The sequence below is a fragment of the Anomalospiza imberbis genome, chromosome 10 (assembly GCF_031753505.1).
Source record: "Anomalospiza imberbis isolate Cuckoo-Finch-1a 21T00152 chromosome 10, ASM3175350v1, whole genome shotgun sequence".
NCBI lineage: Eukaryota > Metazoa > Chordata > Aves > Passeriformes > Viduidae > Anomalospiza > Anomalospiza imberbis.
This window is the reverse complement of record NC_089690.1, coordinates 11,844,068-11,863,172: the sequence shown is the minus strand read 5'-3', so window position 1 is coordinate 11,863,172 and position 19,105 is coordinate 11,844,068. Positions and strand designations below refer to the sequence as shown.

The window sequence follows — 19,105 nt, the reverse complement described above, 5'->3', positions numbered from 1 at the left end:
GAATGGGTTAAAAAAAAAAAAAATCTCATTTTTCTTTTTTTCTGAAACAAGATCGGGGCTATAGAGCTCTGTCCTCGTTACATTGCATATTTAATACATCGGAACATCCTGATAGATTGGAAGAAATGCAATGAGTATTGTGCTATTGAACGGTCCACCCTAGAAAGAGAAGATAATTAAATCTTGCCTGGCTAGCTCGTGTGCTTGCATACAGAGATATCTCATCCACGTATATCCCTTCAGGTTGAGCGTATGCGTTTTGTTTCCATACATAGCTCTGTGGTCCTGCACACTTATTTACCTACCCACCTTGTCAGTTGCATTGGAAATCACACATTCAACTGGTACATGAACTCAAAACCTGTACGTGTTAATTGCCAATGAATTACTGATGGTAAGTAAGTCCATGGAGAGGAAAGGCGAGTTGCCATTCCCACCCAACGTAGCTGCCGGTTCTCCTGTGAACAAAAATCTGTGAGCAGTTTAATTGATAGCGATCAGGGCAGTGGGGCAATATGGACTATATTAATTCAAGGAAAATTATGGTAGACTTGTATAACACAATACTACATACCTTCCAGGGAGACGAGCAAGCTATATTTAAATCCCAGGCTTATTTTTGTAACTATCTTGTCAATCAGGGCTATAGTTCTCCTGTGTGGGAATATCTGATTATATGCTGATTAAGGAAAGAAGCTATTTCAATCATAAGGAGGCAGTATGTCCTATAAAGTACAGTTTCTTGTGGGCAGTGATCAATAAACATACCAGGGCTTGGGGAACACATAAGTACTTCTTGAAAAAGCGTATCTGTGAAGACTTTACTTAAATTAAAAAGCTCACAGCAGTCATGTTAGCCCTAAAGATATTTTCTGTACTATCCATGCTGTTTTCACAGTTAACCTGAGATGGCCACCTTTGCCTTTTTAATGTCCTGTTGGTACTTGCCTTGATGCGAAACAAATGGACTGTGACTTTAGTATAACACACTGTGTGCCTTGTCATGCACTACAGGCAAAAGGGGCAGGCAAAAGGCTCTCCATGGAACTTCAGATGGATCTTGTGTAGCTGGAGGAGTTGTGCAGGGAGCAGGAAGGAAACATCTGGGTCCAGGTAGCTGGTGGCAAAAGGACCTCCAGAAAGAGGGTTGCCCAATTCCTATCCTGTGCAAACAGTGGCTGTTTTGCTGCAGTTGCTGCCTGAATTGGCAGTGAGTGTCTGATGAGGCAGATTTTGGGGCTGCTGGTACTTGTGTTTATTAGTTGCAAGATGGGTTCCACAGCAGTGCATGTTTCCAGGTGCTTGGCTGTGGTGGAAGGGATAGTGGGAATGAGTCAAGCCCAAGAGTCACTACTTATTTTTATGCAAAATATTCTGAGCAGTTTGCTGTTACTAGAGATTTTCCTTCATGGGGTAGAGCAAGGGAACAAATACTCTCTGGGTTTACTCTATCTATGTAAAAAGTAGGGCTGTTGAGAGCAAACCCAGCAGAAATCAAGGTACCAAAACGGGACAGGTCAAAGCAGGGATGACCTTAAAGGAAATACGTAAGAAACTTTGGCATCTCAATGGAGAAATGAGAAGGCAAAGGAAGTCGTCTCCCGGCAGGGATCCAGTTGTGTTGGCACCGAAGTAATTTTTGTAACTTGGATAGAGTTGGAATGGCACAAGAAGGCCTGTGAGCACGGGTCTCATGGAACAGTTTTGTGTAGGCGTACAGTGAGGCACAATACAGGACATCTCCCCAGAGGAAAGAGATGAGCCCGACTAAACTCTTCACATCTTCATCTTTTGAGACTAATCCTGGATGGATTTGCAACTGCATTGCCTGACTACGCACTGGTTTGCATTTTGTTTTCATTACTAACCAGGCCTCTGCATTGTGAGTCCTCTATTAGGAGATTGTTGCTTGCAGATGATGTTTCTCCAAAGTCATCTCTTGCTTTTTAAGTGCTTCCTCCTGCAGCCTTTCTCCCACCTCTCCAGTCTTCCTCAGTGCAAATTTCAGAACATCTCCAACTCAGTGTTGTGCAGATACTGAGGAAGAGTGTGTGCTATATTAAGCAACATAAAGTCTGTTTAAGAAAACCTGCCGTCTGGTCCCTGAATTCAGCTCTCCCTGATGAATGCTGTGGACATTTCTGCATAGGATTTGCCATCACAAGAACTTCGTTGTCTGAATATGGTTGGAGCTGGTGCTTTGCAAAGCCTGCAGTCTGCAGTAAAAAATGGGCTAAAGAACCATCTCTGGCACTGCTTAGAGCAGCCATAACTGATTTCACTGGTTGGGCTTACTCACGAGAATGAGGGGAGAAAGACATAGCCTAGTTCTTGTGCAGTGGGATGTGGGACTAAGGACTTTACTGTTAGGAATGTAGCAGTAAGAGTACAAGCCAAGAGGGTTCTGTTGAGGTTTGAGGAGGTGGTGCAGCCTGTGCCATCTTCCAGCAGACAAAGCTGGCTAGAGCCAAACACTTCTATCTCCTCACCATGCCTAGAAGATAAATAACGCTCTTTGGAGCTGCAAAGTTACCAACACATCTTGGTGATCTAAAAGTAGCATTTTGCCTCATCTAACTTACAGCTTTCTGACTGACTCTGTTCTGCATGTTCACTGTCTCCAAACCTTTTGCAGAAGTAAGGACCTTAAAAGTTGTAGCTGTTCCCAGAGCTCATTAGGCAATGGGGGATGCAGGGCACTGTGAGTGAGAGCTCTGTTTTGCATCTGCTACCTGATCCCTGTTCTCTGAATCTCGCCACTACAGCAGTTCCTGTGGGCTGCAGCAGTAAGCGATACCACACCAGGCATCCCTGGAGCTGGGCTTTGCTAAAGCTAACAATAGTTAATGTGGAGGTTAAAGAATGCTTGGTAATTTGCCAGATTCTTCAGTCACAGTTAGAAAGATGCTTAGCAGAGGAAGGAACATCATGCAGTGATGTTCAGACTCAGAGGCTGGAAAAGAAATCAGCCGAGCAAGAGTCAAGCTGCACAGTGTGGAATGGATCCCTGGGCTTCTGGATGGAGTAGAGAGGGACTGCAGGCTAGCCTTGCTGCAGGGAGAGCTCTGCTTCTTTGGAGGTGTGATACCTTTTTCTGTACTCCTGAAAACACAGAAATCACTTTTTCCCTCACTGCTAGAAAACACATATTACTACTTTTATCTTGCCTGAGGCGGGGACTGGGGTCTTGACGTGTCAATGCTGTATGGGGAGCAAAATCAGGCTGCCTGCCTGAACATTCCTCAGGGGCCCAGCCAGTTTTCGGTGCTCTCTGCTATCCCTGGAAGTCAGTGCTGGACACTGGTGGCTCCGGAGTGCTTGGGCAGGCTGCCTTCAGCATAGGATGCCTGCTGTTAGCTAGGAAATACAGCAGGACTTGTTCTTGTCAGCTGCTCTATGGGGACGGCAGAGCTAAGGCAGGTTAGCTGAGGTGTGGAGATGCTCTTGTCAGTCCCCTGAGCCATGGTCCTGCCCTGCTGGAGAGACTTCTCCATGCAGTAGGTCTGCCCACAGGACCCTCATCCTCGTGCTCAGAAGGCTGTGTGGGAGAAGCCAGGGAACCTGTCCTTGCAGCTCTCTTCTGCTCAGGGTCCCAAAGCAGCAGGGCTTTGAGGAGATGTCTGCAGAGGACATCTCTGCAGTGTGACTGTCCTAGGCAGATGCTGCCACAGTAGTGCTACCCGAGTCATGTTCTCTTCCCAGTCACAAAGCTGGTGGCAGGATTTTTGCTTTGTAGAAAAGCCACAATGCTGCTGTTCACAGACATGTGATGTTCAGGTCTTTAAGTGGAAGGCCTTAAGCAGTAAGATTCCACTTACTCAGGGCACAGAGTTCCCCTTCCTGGGACTGGTTACAGGTCTCAGCTCTTTGCATTGTGCTGTCTTGTGGATATGAGAATGGGCAGAGTGGTTTGATCCATCTTGTCCCACCAGAGGTGCTCTGAGGCCTCCTTGGCCAGCCCCAGCATTGTGGGCCTGCTTCCTCTGTGCTGCTGGCTGCATGCTATGCCTGTGAAGGACAGAATCTTCACCTTGAAGAACTTGTGATCAAAACCCAACAAGAGCTGGGAAATGTTAGGATTGAAGACAGACTTTGTGGACAAGGTGAAAGAGGGTGGCAAGTGAGAACATGCAGTTCTGGAGGTTACTGTGCACTGTTCCCACCTCTGTGGCTTTCTTCAACAATCAAAGGAAAGATCTTAAAGATCCAAGACACAGTTCATGTCCTGCAGCTGTCTGAGATGCTCATGTCAAACTGTACCCCGTAATACACCTTCCTGACATGTCATGTGTTTACTAGAGGTGAGTCTGCAGCACATACTGTCACACGTGTTGGAGCAGTGCCGACTGCTTTGGGAAAGTCTGGGTCACACAAGACATCTTAGGTGCTTGTTTGTAATGCAAACAAAATAGTGGCACTGTTACTTTTGTTACAAGACTGTTTTCTTTCTCAGGGAATACTTGCATCTCTCAAGATAGTCCCAGGCTTCTTTGAGCAGTGCATTTTCCACAGAGGAGGCAGCTCCATGTTCTCAGCCTTTCACAGCGATGTGCTGTGAGATCCAGGGCATGTCACTGAGGCCAGCAGTTCTCAAACTGGCTGCTTGAAGTTTGACACAGGGAAGCATATTTGGGGAGGTAAATAAATGGCCTGGTCTTTTCTTGCTCTCTCCCCCATACCCCAGGCTGTGCACTTCAAGGTAGATGCCAGCTTTCTGTATAGCAGGGGAACACTTTGATTGCCTGACCTTAACACCTTATCCCTGAGGCTGGAGTGGGGTGCTGTGAAAGATTACTTTGGTGCTGTGCTTCAGACTCAGTCTGCACCAAAAGAGGAGGGGAATGTCAGGCACTAAGTTAGCACTGCAGTCTTGCTTTTCTTTAATGCATTTCAGAAAGGGAGAGAAATGTCTGTTCCCATTGCTTTAGAAATTACATTAAACTCAACACAAATATGAGGGCTCAAAGATAAGAGCTTGGGTTGCTGTGTGGCTCTTGCAAAATGAGCCAACCTTGGCTATTTGCTGCCACCTAGAAGAGCAGGTCCAATACCTTTATTAACCATCATTTGATAGCAGCTGAAATACTGTGGGTGGGCATCTGCAGCTTCTGAATGAGAAGAGTGTGATATGGTACCCCAGGAAGTCTCTGTGCTCTAACAGGCCTCTAATGTACTCAAGCAGGTAATTAAGGGGGAAATGTAAGTGGCCATGCTCATAATCCTCCATAACAACAAACCCACCATGTTACTAAACAAAGGTGGGAGGAGGACCCTAATAATACTCTTAAATCTTATAAAAATTGATGCAGGACTTGGTCATCAGGCATTTATGAAAAGACCCAAATCCTTCAACCCATTTCCACAAGTTACATGGGGGCTGTGGAAGTTACATTTAGACTCAATGAAATGTGAGAGTAATTGAAAGGGATTTTTTTAATGCATTCAGTTGTTCTGACATGCCATTTATACACAGAGTGGCTGGAGGCATAATCTGTGGATACTTTGAGTAATGATCTGCATACAGCTGTTTCATCCCTAAGTCACACGGGGTCCAGAAACTTTAAAAAAAGTGATTTTTTTTTTTTTTGTATGCTTTTTTTTTTTTTTTTGAGGCTTAGCTTTACCACAAGATTTTCCTTATTTGTTCTTATCTTTCCCTCTCTATCTACTCAGCTATTCAAATCTTGTCCGAATTGCACTAATTTCTAATGTGCCATAAAACTTGATATGCAAGAGCTAGTTATTTAGGGAGAATTGCAGAAACTATTTTAGTCTGTGTGTTTTGACCTATAAATGAGGTAACATTATTAATTTTTACATGCAAATCATGGTGTTTATTAGCATGGTAAAAGGCAATTTGACAATGAAAAATATTCCTGATGGGTATAGTAATTAATGCTTTCACTCAAAGTATAAAGACTTTAATAATGCTGTTATGCTTAAAATGATTGAAGAAAAGGTTGACTATTTGCCTGTCAGTGATACAAGGATCTTTACTTTTAATATAACTCCTATATCCCTGCTTTTTCAAAGTGTTCTTTATAGTCAATAAGACTACAAATCATCAGGCTAATTCATTGAGTTTCTTCTCCCAGGTCGTGGGTTTGGATGAACCTTATGATTTGATACTTCTGTGGGGATGCACATTGAAAGCTATGGCTTTTCTCTTCAGATTGAATTAAACCTTTTATGGTGTCGTCATGTTTCAGTAGGGATCTTGTGGCTGGAGATGATGGCTGCTCCGTGGAGCGCCGGAGCGATCCTGCGGCGTGCCGCGTGGCCGAGGGAGGCTGTGTGTGCATCAGGATGTGCACTTGGAGAAGTAAGGCGTTTCTGCTTGCTATTTTTAATAGCATGTGCAAAGCAAGAAATCAGGGAAGCATGGAACAGCATTTCTAATTTGGAAAACTGCTTTTTTTTATCCTTGAGCTGTTCTTCTTCCTTCTGTGTTTCATCCCTCCACTGGAGGCTGGCTTAAGGCTGGCTTTATCTGCCATCAGCCTTCAATAGGTAAGGTTAATTTGCTGAATGTAAGTACTTGGATTTTCTTCATAAATCCTCCAGAAGTGCTGAATGTCTTATTGGTATAATGAGGGAAAGTTGCCTTCCTTCTCAGTCACTGAGAATGTATTATTAATGCAAAAACACTCTCCTAGCATTTAATGCTATTTCCAAAAGAGGCTGACAAGCAGGAAGGCCTCTTCAGGATGACTGAGGCCCATCTGGTCACTGAGAGTTGCATGCAATGCTTACTCCAACACAAAGTGCTATCATTGTTTATTTTTCTCTCCAAGTCCAGGCAGATGAGTTTATTGGTAGGATGGCTGTGCTTTAGTGTTGTGATACCACTATGCAAGCAAATGTGGAACTAGAGGCCCTGAGGGATCTTCCAGTTGATGTTGGTTTCTAACATGACCCTGCTGAGGACCTTGAAGTCTCTGGCTCCAGATTCTGGACCTCGCCTCTTCCTCCTCTCACTGGCACTCTGTTCTCTCCTTCTTCTCATTTCTGTGTTTATCATTACTTGGGGCATTGAGGAGCAGGATCCAGATGTGGTGGTGGTTGTTTGGCTGTGATTTGTTTGGGGTAGAGTGGAATTACAGGTGTCTGTGCAGTTTGAAAGATCAAACCTGTATGAAATTGAGCAGAGTGGAATAAAGTTCTTCTTTGAAGGACAGCCCTCCAAGCTTCATCCTTTATTGATATGTAGTCCTGATTATATGTTTTAAGAGAGCACTTCAGTGAGTATGAAACTTGTTAAGAATATTTTGCAGCAGTGGCTTTAGAAAGATAAGAAACAAACACCAAAATATTCCACATATCCAGAATTATTGTTTCATTACAGATATTATTTTGAGATTCAGTTTGGTTTTCTGATTTTTTTCAAGGAGAGGACATACAGTATGAGTTCATTCTCTGCTTGGGAATCTTTGCACACCCTGTGCTTGCTATGATGCAGAATGTCCATTTCTCTGCCCCTTTAGAACAGCTCTGAATTCAGTCTTATATACTAGTGGCTCTACCATACTGTAAGTGACAGAGGAACAGCAGTAATGCCAAAATGAGGAAACATGTATAATCCAGCACCTTCCAGTAAATGGAGGAGAAAAAAAGTTAATTATACATGAAGGGAGACTTGGATTTCCTAATTTGATACTAACAAGCCATTGCAGCATAACTGGGTTGACAGTAGAATGAGCTTCCTCAGCAAGACCTGCTTTTCATAATATTTCCAGCTTATTTGATCTCTTTGAAGGCTGAATCGGAGCTTTTGAGATATTTTCTGGCCTCGAATTCACATTCCCTTTTAGTATTGACCAGTGCTCCTGGTATTGAGACTGCCTGTTAACTGGGGCCGTACATTATCAAATAATTGCATTGACAAAGTCATCTGTTAATTTTTAAACTTGTTATTCCTATCAGTGTGCCCCAGTGGAGAAATATCATACTGCAAATTATAACCATTTTGTTGCAATATGAGAAGTGCTGGGGGAATCAGCAGAGTAGTTTAAAAATTACTGTCTTGAGTCTCCTCTTCCAGTCAAGATTTTAAGTGAAGTACGTGGAGCTGTTCTTGATTTGCACTGGTGTAGGCAAATGCCTCATTTGGTCAATAGGCAAAGGCCAGGTCTCTAATGCCTTACTAAACTGAAAATAAAGGAAATAATACTGATTATATGGTGTAAGACCTATTTAACTGCCTTTAGACCTAGATTATTAACTATTGAAGAAGTAGTAAAGGTTTGAAGAAATAATTTTGTATTGGTTCAAGGATGCTAAAATAACCAACATTTGTGGTTTATTTACCTTTTACTTTCTTCCTGCCACTTTGAAGGCAATTTACTTTATTGGTACAAATTACATAGCTTTGAGGCATTTGTGTTAGCAGCTGCTATTAAAATTGCTATGTGGTATCTTCAAAAGTCAGATAATCCAGCCCATCTTAAAAATGACTATGAATTACACTTACAACAAGTGGCTTTGTGCTGAGACATGTCTCTGCCATTGCTACTAAACGTAGTGCCAGATATCTAGATGAACCTGTCAGATTTATTTGCGTGGTTCATCTCTCAGTAACATGCATTGCAGGCTCACAGACCTAAATGGTGCTGTTAGTGCATTCCCCCCTCAAAAAATACCAACATCCAGGAACAGCAAGGCTTCGTGGGGTTTTTTGTTTGTTTCTTTAAAAAAGGGAAAATAAAGGCACTAGGGATGAATTTCTCACCTCCTTTTATTAGAAGGTTCCCAGAAATAGTGAGGACAAGCCTGACATAATAAAGCATACAGCCGTGGGCAGTATACAGAGACAAAGAACAGAGTGTGTTTAAAATCTTAATTATTTATAGTAAGAAAATACTGGTTTTGGTTAAATTGTCCCTTCTGTGGCAACGCCCTAAAGTTGATGACAGCAGATCTGAGTGGTGCAGAATTTGCCTCATGCTCTGCTGTCTGTGAAATTGAGAACAGGGCATTGAGGCTGATGCTGAGCTTTGCATGCTAGGGGATTTTCTAGTGCAAGCAGTGCTCTGTGCTGTGCGAGCCAGCCAAACAGTGGGAATTTTTGGATGGATGGCCCATAATAGACATACTGCTGTATACATGAAAACACAGGCAGGTCCTTTTTTATTTAAAGGTTTTCAGGAGCAGTGAATTCAGAAGAGTCTCGCTGAATCTCAGCACTGTTAAAGCTGGCATCACCACCACTGAAATGCATTTATGCTCATGTGAAGCATGAGTTTATGCTCAGTAATCTCAAAGGTAGGGCTGTTACTGTATTCCTGAAGTCAGCTTTATTACCATGAAGCTGCATGTTGATTTGGTAATCCAAATCAAACAGAGCATGTCCTGACTGTGGCTCCAGCTGATTTTGAAAGTAGCTGTGGTGGGTAATTGGCTTGGAGAAAATTGGGACCATGTAGGCGGATATCTCCCACTTCAGTCCTTCCCTGATACCCTCACATCAGTTCTGTAAGTTGGCTTTGGCTTGGAGGCTGCCCGTGGAACTCAGCAGATGTGCTTGGGTCTCCATCCTGTCTCCTCACATGTGAGGACTTTGTCTTTGGAGATCTCCCTGCCAATGGACAGTCCCTCTCCTCAGTGTCTGGAACATCAGCCCTGGGGGGAGTCAATGTTCTAGCAAAGCCTAAGGCAGGATATTTTGGGCTGTTTGTCTGTCAGGAACACTGAAGTTAAGCATCTACCTCTTCTCCCTTCTATTTGCAGTGGAGCTGCCTAAAAATTAGATCTATTTTGCAGAAAATTCAATTTTCTGAAATTCTGTGCTGAACTGGATCAGATCTAGTATTTCCCTTACCATCCAGGCCAGTCGAGGGCTTCCTGGACTCTGCACTTTCTGGTGGATCTTGCCTTAGATTCACAACAGTTTGTCAACACCTGTGGTAGTATAAGCAGCACAAATGACAGTGAACTCACGTTTGTAAGTGAAACAGTTTTACTGTGTGCTGTTTTTGGAAGGATGTATCACAATAGCCAACTCCTACAGATTTCTGAGGGATTGGGGATTTCATGGGATGCTTTTAAGGCCTTTCCAGGTGGAGGTACATGTGGACCATAAAGCTTTATCACTGTTTTTAGCTTTTGTGCTATTTCCCTAATCAACTTTACACATCTTCTCTCTATTGAAGTATGGAGCTTAAGTTGTTGGGAAAAATGGTTGTTTCCAGGTTTCCATTTCAACTTCCCTTGTAAAAGAGACACAGTGCTATTTGCCAGGAAGAGACATCATCAGAAAAGCCTGTGTATTCTTCTCTTCAAAAATACTGAGTTTCAGTTCTAAATAACTGTAGTTTGAACTTGTTTTGAAATTATTTCTTTTGGGGAAAAATATTATTAATTACAGTTATATTACTGTTATTAATACTATTAACAAACAGCAATGGGTTATTGAAAGCTTTAAAACTTACTTTTTCCCTAGGACTTCCCAGGACAGTTCAACAGAACTGATCTCTAAATTGCAAGTGTTACAATTGACTATATCACATATATCTGTGCAGAAGGTACCAGCTGCAAATGTTCTGCCCATTGTTTGCCCATGGTTATTGGCTCAAATGTCATGCAAGTCCCTGTGAAACAGTTTAGTCCTATGAAGATGTGATCTCATCTGGATAGATTATCTTGTAGCTTTGACAAAAAAGCACTATTCAAGCCACATTGTGCTGTCTTGGTTTATGAACTATGTGGCTTTCACCCCATGTCCCAGAATAATCCCCAGCTGGCACTGATGGCTATGGACTCCATGTATTTAGAGTGGTGCTGCTTGGTCCCAGAAATAGTGACCAAGGTGGCTATCAGCCAATGACTGCTGAATGCCCTGAGTGTAATGAATTGAAAATCTCATGTACCTCCTTGAGTAGAAAATACAATCAGCTTGTTTCTAATTATGACCCCAGATAATGATGGAGCAATCCAGAAATATCACAGCATGGGCAGTGAACTCAGTGAACTTCCTTGATATAAGACAAACCTGGATGGGTCTGATACTGGATCCTTCTTTTTTCTGAAAGACATATTGGACTGTCAGTTCTGTTCCTGGAAGGGCTAATTACAGCTACATGAGGCAATAAATCAGCTCCTGCTCTCTGGAAAAGAAACCCCTTGGCTCTCAGCTTAACCCATGCTGGCAAAAAAGTGTGGGGATGGAGAGCCAGAGTTTTACACAGCTGTGCCAAGTTCAGTACATCAGTTTTTAAATGACCTGGGTTTAGCCCCTTATGTCTGTACTCCATAAAGAAAGAATGGTTACAGAACTCTGGTTAGTGGAGTTACTGTGCATGGGGACTGACTTTGGCTCTGGACTTAAGTGTGAGGCTGTCTGGACAGTATGTGTTGATGTGTGCTCTGGGGCTGAGGTCTTCATTAGCCTATGTAGGAGTAATATTGGGAACCCAGTGTGGCTTTAGTGTCAGATCAGCACTGAGCTGAGACCTTGCCAGGACAGCATTTACAGTTTGGGAGTGGTTGGATCCAGCTCTTGATGTTGTGTTGTTGGCCAGAGAAAAATCATCTTTATGGTCACAAGGAAGAGGACAGTACAGAGCAGCAGGACTCCTGGGTTAAATCCTACCTCTGAATTGTAAGTGTTGAAATTGCATTTAAATCTGTGCTGCTCAGTGGAATGAAGATTCGTGCATAAAGCAGCCCTGAAACCAGGGCACTGATGTTTTGTTTTCTCCTGCTAATCCAAAAGGTTTTGAGCCATTATACTACTAAAGCACATGTTCATCCCCAGCTTAGTAGGGTGATGTTAGCTTCCCTCTGTACCTTTTTCTGAAGTTCATAGCTCACAACTGTTATCTGAGACATCTCAGTTGAGTTTAAACTGGAGAGATGCATCCCATGCCAGCTGCCATCATGATTAGCAAAGTTGAAGTTTACTAGTTATGTTTTGGATGATGAATTCCAAGAGCTTTTCACCACTTCAGCAACAAACAGAGCAGCAGTGTTCAGTAACTGTGGGTAAGTTCATAGTGTTGGGCCTGGAGGCATTGCATTAGGGCTGCAGCAGCCTAAATGGTGGTTAAGGATTGTAGTGCATCTGACCTGTTTTAGACAAGGACTCAAGGAAACCTCTGTTTTGTTTTTTTTCCCCTTCCAGGTGATCACTATTGTAACATCTTGTATTCTGTGGGGTTTTTTCTTAGCTGTTATCAAGGCCTGTATGTTTAGGCAGTCACCTGACATACATCTCATAGGGGTGGTAATGTCCCTCCTGGTGCCTCAGCCCTAATCTTGTCCCCAGCAAAGGTGGTGTTGCAGAGGCACTAGGAAAACATGGGGTCTGAGACGTGTTCCTGTAAGCTTGCTGTGTTCTCTAGGCTGATCTGGGCTCCCACAGAAGGACACCCTTACAGAAACACAAATGAAGGGACAGAAGTGGCAGTCTATGTAGTTGTCCCATTTCTGTTACGATTACTAATCACCTGGCATTTCATAACATCTTTTCCCCCTCCTGTGCTGTCAGGTCCAATACTGGCTGTACAATCTTGCAGTCATTGGGATGGCAGAAGATGGCAATCCCATAATTGTGTTAGAGTTGGTTTGCTGCGAGCCTGGATGAAAATTCCCTTGAATAGCAAATGAAGTTAGGAGCGCATGTGACCAAACGCTGTGTGCATCACTGCCCTCCTCACGTTTTGTCCGGCACGTGTAATGTTTCCATTAACCAGGACTGAAGGACTTGTTCATTTGTTTGCACCACTTTGTAGGGTACACTAGACTTCTGTGTAAAAGGTATTACTAATATTTTTCCTACTAGAAAGAGCTGATTGATAGGCCCTTCCTGGTGGGACTGAAATCCTTAGGATAAGAGAGAGCTCCTCTTACATAAAACATTTAATACTTTAAAATATCAGAATTTTTATAGAGCTATGAAAATATTATAGATTGTTTATATAATCACTCTTAATTTTAAAATCTACATGCTTTATGAAATTATTATAGTGACCATATTTTAAGTTTAAAATAGTGTAGTTGGTTTGGCTTAATAATCTGTAAAGGTTCCACGTGCAGTAAATCTAATTTTTCATGCAGAAAAAGATCTTCAAAGACAAATATTTGCAGTAATAGAAAAGTTAACATAGAGAAATGATGAATAGAGAAGAACATAGAGAAGAACATTATTCTTTGGGTAATTGTTTCCTTTCTTTTTCTTATGGCTCTTTGCTGGAGGTAAATACCCAGGGCTCCCTGTCAGTGTGTGTGCTTCTAGCAGGTGGCTATTTTTAATCACCTTTCTCTGAAGGAAGGGGAAGAAGAGTTGTGCTGTTTTAATTTTGAGGCACCTCAGGTACTAGGCTGTTTCTGTGGGTAATGGATGTATTTGGGACTGTTCAGAGAGGTCAGTGAGTCCATCTCACCAAATCTTGACAGGGGCACACCACTTATAGTTACACAGAAGTGTAAAATGGCCATTGAGAGGCCCAAATCAATAAGCACCTGTATTGGTGGGTGCTTTCCTGTATTTGTCTTGTCCTGTTCCCTTTGACTTTTGCAGTCACCCCTGTCCTGGCACTCCCACCTGTGCCTGCAATAGAACTGGCACATCTCAAGTCAACATCTCGGGCTCTTTTGCATCTCATGCTGCTGGTGCTTAAGCAAAGGTACTGTAATGCTCCTGATACTGTCTGTTTGGATAATATTGCTATTTCACCAATACAGGGTAGAACCCAAAGAACTCAAAATCTTTTTCTGAAAATGATCCATTTTGTTGTGTTGTAAAGCCTGGTCAGGAACAAGCAAGGACAGCTCCTTATGGTGGTGGTACAGCTCACCATGTAACTGTCCTGGGACTGAAGTAAAAATATTGGCAAAGGCAAAGCCTTTCAGCTCTGGTATAGACTTGAATAACTTTTGAAATACCTATTTCCTAAAAAGTTCAAATATTTCGATACTAGCTGTTGTCCAGACTAAGAAAAGATGGAATGGGGAATTTGTGGGACTTGAAGTCACTTTATCAGTATGGAATTGCTTTGTTTTGATTCTTCTGTTAAACCTAGATCAGCATCTCAAGGGCGTTCAGATGAGATGTATTCCTGTGGCATTTCATGTTTTGTCAAAGGAGCCCAAAACTTGATTCTTACTGGTTTCAATATTTTTCCTAATGCTACATGGCTTCTGGAGCTGAGTCTGGCAGCTGGACTCCATTCTTTCCTCCCCTCAAATCAGCCTGCCTGGTGAAATGCCAGCCTTTGTGACATACAACACTAAATTGTTGCATAGCTCTTTGTATTTTTGGGTATCAGTGCTACAAAAAGGAAGCCAAGAGCTGTATCAGTGTTACAGAGGAAAATGAGGCACAGAGTAGAGCCGCTTACTCAAGGTCACCCTTGAAAGTGCTAGTAAAACACTCATTCTAGCACAGTTAGGAGTAAAACACCTTTTCCATGATACTCTGAGCTAGAACATCAGAAAATTCATATCTCTAATGAACGACAAGGAGACTCCTTATTGCAATGTGAAAGATGTAGTTCTCCAGGGACTTTCCCTTAAAAAGAGAATGGGGGTGTGAACCACAAGTTTGAAGCAGTGTGTTAGTAGGGAAAGGCAGCTGAACTAATTAAAAATATTCTTCAACTATTTTTGGATTAGTTGAAGATGGCAGAACATTTTTATTTGGCCCTGTATGATACTTCACTGCAGTCACCCTGATGAGACTGTCTCATTGTTGGAAAATGCAGAGTTGGTCTTGCATGATTGGAGGGGTGGGGTTGGGGTAGAAATCCAAAAGACAATTCTCAATAGTGGTAATAAGGAAAGTCAGGGGGCTTGTTGAGGAAGCACCTGTGACCCTGGTTCATATGCTGATGACCTCTCTGAATGAGGATATTATTGGCCTCCTTTGGCATAAAGAAATGGAGCAGCAGTAAGTCAGCACAGTAATTATGCTTGCTTTTAGCACATATGATTCCTGGGTTTAGGGATGTTAAGGATACGTGATGTTTTCTACTATTTACCCATATGTGAATATCTCAGTGGATATACAGAGATTAAAGGATGTGGTTTTAGTCTTAAATGAAGATTTTTGTGGCGTTAAGAGAAGGCTAGATGTCTAGGGTGTTCACTTTATTTCTCTACCTGCCTGAGCATTTCCATAGGAGTACTGTGGTCCTTATAAATTGGAGTTCAGTACCTGCAAGGGTTTTGACTCCAAGCATCAGGCTCCCTGAAGGAGTAACACTGACTCGGAAGAGGGTGTTTTTTGTGCCTTTGCTCAGTGTGGCAAGCGTGGAGACTGTGCTTTTGGAGGCATGGTCCACCTTTCAAAGACAGCCTTTGAACTGCAACTTCAAAAACAAGTTACCTGCTGGAAAATCACGGAGTACAGGGAAATGGTTACATAATGCAGATTTAAAGGTGTGTTTTTGCCAGAGATGGGTGTGAACCGCTCAGAGGTTGAGAGGTGAGTGCGCATTCATTAAGATGTGCCTTTCAGTAAGTAGGACCTTGGATCCTAAGAAATTATAGAAATGGAAGTATGCAGAAGTATCTGTGTGTAGGTGATACTCCTGCCTGTTCTGGAAAAGGAGTTACCAAAACAGTGTTTATTTCTGTAGCCTATACATAAGGATATTTTGAAAAGATAATACAGCTTTGCTGGTCCCCCAGTTTTTATGAAGAGTAATTTATTAGAAAGCCTGCACTTAATTTAGAAAATAACAGATATATCTCTGCAGATTTAGTTTTTGCATTTACTCTAAATTGAAACTGTTCACTCTGTGGTTCAGTGTCTCATGGTTGAGTGCTCTGTATGGAAGATGGATATTTCTCAAAGATCTATGCACAGTGTTCACAAAATCAGTTGCTGTCTAATCTCTGCTCAGATAGTATTGAAAAGCAACAAACAAATACTAAGACACTTCTCAAGACTTGAAGGAAATGGCTCAAGATAAGAATTGTTTTATAGCGTGTGCTTTCTTCAAAAAATAATGTATGCCATAAGAAAGGATTTCTTAGATTTGTGTAGATCTGTGCTGCTGGCTAGTTATCTTCAGTGGTTTTATCTGGGTGACAGGCTACTTCTTGTATAAGCCAAAAAAAACCCTGGTTTTGTTAAATTCCACCTAGAAACCAATCAGAAGCTTAGGGCAGACATGAGAATGTTGTTGTAGTACATTCCTGCATGGACTGTAGGCTGTCAGGACCATGGAGTGTTAGTTTAAACCCTGAATACTTCCGTTATGATGGTGCCTTAAAAGCAAAGGGTTGTGCTCCACTGTGAGTGTGGGGAGTGGTCCTTGCTCCGTGGGGGCAGCCGAAGAGCAGGTTTATTCTGGGCTACCAACTGAGCTACCTGAGCCAGTGCAGAGCTCCTGGGAGCTCCTGCTGCTGCAAAACCAATCACTCAGCTGGTGCAATCTCACTTTTATTCTGGGCTCTTCCTAGCCCAGGCTCTCATGGGACAGTGGTCTGTACTGAGCTGCCCTGGAGGTGTATTGCCCTGAGCCAGCTCCCCCTTTCTCGCGGGAGGTCAGGAGCCCCTGAGCAGAGCTTGGGGTATGCAGGTGGGGCTGGGCTGCTGGCCTGGTTCTGGAGTTGTTCTCACTCTTGGCTGTGTGAGAGCTCCATGTCGGGCTGTGCTGGGAGGCTTTGCCTTCTCCCAGATCTGCAGTCCTGGTGGGACAAGCCTTCTGCAAAGAGTTGTGGGAGAAAAGCTGTCAAAAGTGTCAGCTCTGTGACATGTGCTGTGGGACAGCAGAGTCTGCTTCCACTGCTGCCTTGCCCCATGCCAGCACTACTTCTAGAAAGCTGTTTAACCATGTAGATACTGACTTTATATCCGTCCCTGTGTGAATGACAGAAAAGTGTGCCAGCACTCCAAGTCACTGGGCACAAGCCTTACCAATTAGTTTGCCTTTGCACTTCATTCTTGTTCTTTTTTTTTTTTTTTTTTTTTTTTTGGATAAGAAACACTATGTATAGCTATTTATAGCCCGGCCTTTTCTGAAGCTCAACCAACAAGACATTAATGGATGTTTCTGTCATCAAGAAAGAAATTCCTTCCTCTGTTGGTTACTTGGGTTTATTGATTTATTTTGAATTGTACTTATTAGCATATCACACAGAAGGATTATATTGGAAAGTATCTGATAGATCTAGAATTTCTTTCCTTTCAGTCTCTGCATAGTGATTTGAGAAAACAGGTGTGACAACCCAAACTTTCACTCCTTTGTAGACCATCCTGCTTCCTGGGCAGTAACAGGGATGCCCAAGGGGATCCAGACACAGACTTTTGGTATCCTTATCTGCCCAGTGCAGGATGCTTTCTTCCCAATTCTATCTTTATCCAAGTGTGGGGACAGCCAGAGCCCTTGGGATGGATGTTTGAGAGGGACGTACAAATCACTGACCAAAGCCAAGCTGAGCTGAGCCCTGTGGTCAATAGAAGGGACATTTCCTTTTGCTGAGACTCTGCAGCCTCTCAGAGTAGCAGTGCCTTGTGTGTGTGTGGCTTTCCTTCCTATCTCTGCCTAAGAGAGGAAAAGGAACCACAGCAGATGCACCTGAGTGTCCCAAGGCATTCCCAGCAAGCTGCTGTTAAAATGCACTTGGTTTGAATGCAGAGAAGAGGGGTCAAGTTTGGTTGCAAGGAGCACAAATTACTGCAGCTTTATTGCAAGGATTTAGGGTGAAAAGGCCAAGCAGGTGAGATTTAATGGCACACTGGACAAATTAAAAACCCCCAAGCATTTGATGCTGTGCAGCTTGAGCAGCTCACGAGCTGCTCTTGGGTGCCTTTGGCCAGCAGTTTTACTGGAGAGAGAACAGCATCAGATCCCTGCTCTGAGTTTGAATTGCCCATAAGATTTGTACATCTTGGATCCTCCTTGAGTGCCTCAGAGGAGCTAAATGAATAATGTGCAGCCTTGAGGAGAGTAGCACTAATTGTTTAGGAATAACCCTTGCTAAGGCAAATATATTTTAAGTAGAGTCTCAAATGTCTGCCTCAGCAAGCAGTTTGCCTAAGACACCCTGATGGGCAAGTGCTGAGCTCCAGCAATTCTTTTGTGTGGTTATCATGAGATTGCTTAGGTCTGCTACAATATGCAGTATGGTGTAGTCAAAGAAATTTCAAAATCATTGTTTGTCCTACAGAATGTGGATCTGTGAAAGCGTGTTTTCCAGCTCGGCACTTTGGAGAAGGTTTAATGTGGATCTAAGCACTGCCTTGGCATTGTATGTGTGTTTGTGTTTTTGCACCCCACAGAGTCTCATTTGTCAAACAAATTAGTGTCCCACAGGTGACTCTTTAGAAAGTGAAGTCATCCTTGAGTGGTCAATACCAGCCAAATCTGCCCTGAAATAGGAAAAAAATGCCTTCCTTCTTGGATGCTTCTGAGTTGCTTCTCCTCAAGCCTTTTGTGCTCTTCTGGAAAGTCCTGGAGACTAGGATACAGCATTATGGATGGTGACAGCTTGTTTCTTGTCAGAAGAAGGGAAAATAATTTTGTAATTGATTTGTTAATTGCAGATCAGTGTCAAACACTGTGGAAAAGTAATTGGCTTACATTGATCTGATTCCATATTGGATAAGTGTCTTTATTCTAGCGTTCATTGGCTCTGGTACCCCTGTGCTATGCAATGGAGCAGTGGCTTAGGGGAATGAAACAGGAGTTTCAGGCTGGGAGTGTGTGTGGGCAGTGCCCACTGCTGGTGGAGCATGTGGTTCCTGCCCTGGCAGAAGGTCACGAACCTCAGTCTGGGGTGGCTGTTGCTCAGACAGGCTTTGGCAGCACAGGATTCACAGGTTTCCAAGGTGTTGGTAGAGTTGAGTTATCAGGCATAGATGTTGCTAAGCCTGGGCTGCTCTGATGTCAGGATAGGCAGTAGAGAGAAATATCAGGGGGATGGGGAAAGGTGATCAACTAATTCCCTGGTCTGAACTCCCAAAATAACCCTGAAATCTATTTTATTCTGCTATGAAAGAATAATTTCCTTGCCTGGGAATTAACATAGCTGTGATGCTATTCTAGCACCATAAAAGGGATTGAGAATGTGATGTTCCCTGCCCTGGAGAGTCACTGCCTCAGAAATTTGCTGGGGCTCTGCAGTTGTCACTTCCACATTGTATCAGCATCCTCAGCCT

The 19,105-nt window shown here is 43.0% G+C and overlaps 1 protein-coding gene across 2 annotated transcripts in view; it reads left to right on the top strand.

Annotated features, from left to right (window-relative positions):
- FGF12 (fibroblast growth factor 12) overlaps window positions 1–19,105 on the top strand; it is a 229,847-nt gene that overhangs the window by 14,875 nt on the left and 195,867 nt on the right. The window lies entirely within an intron of this gene.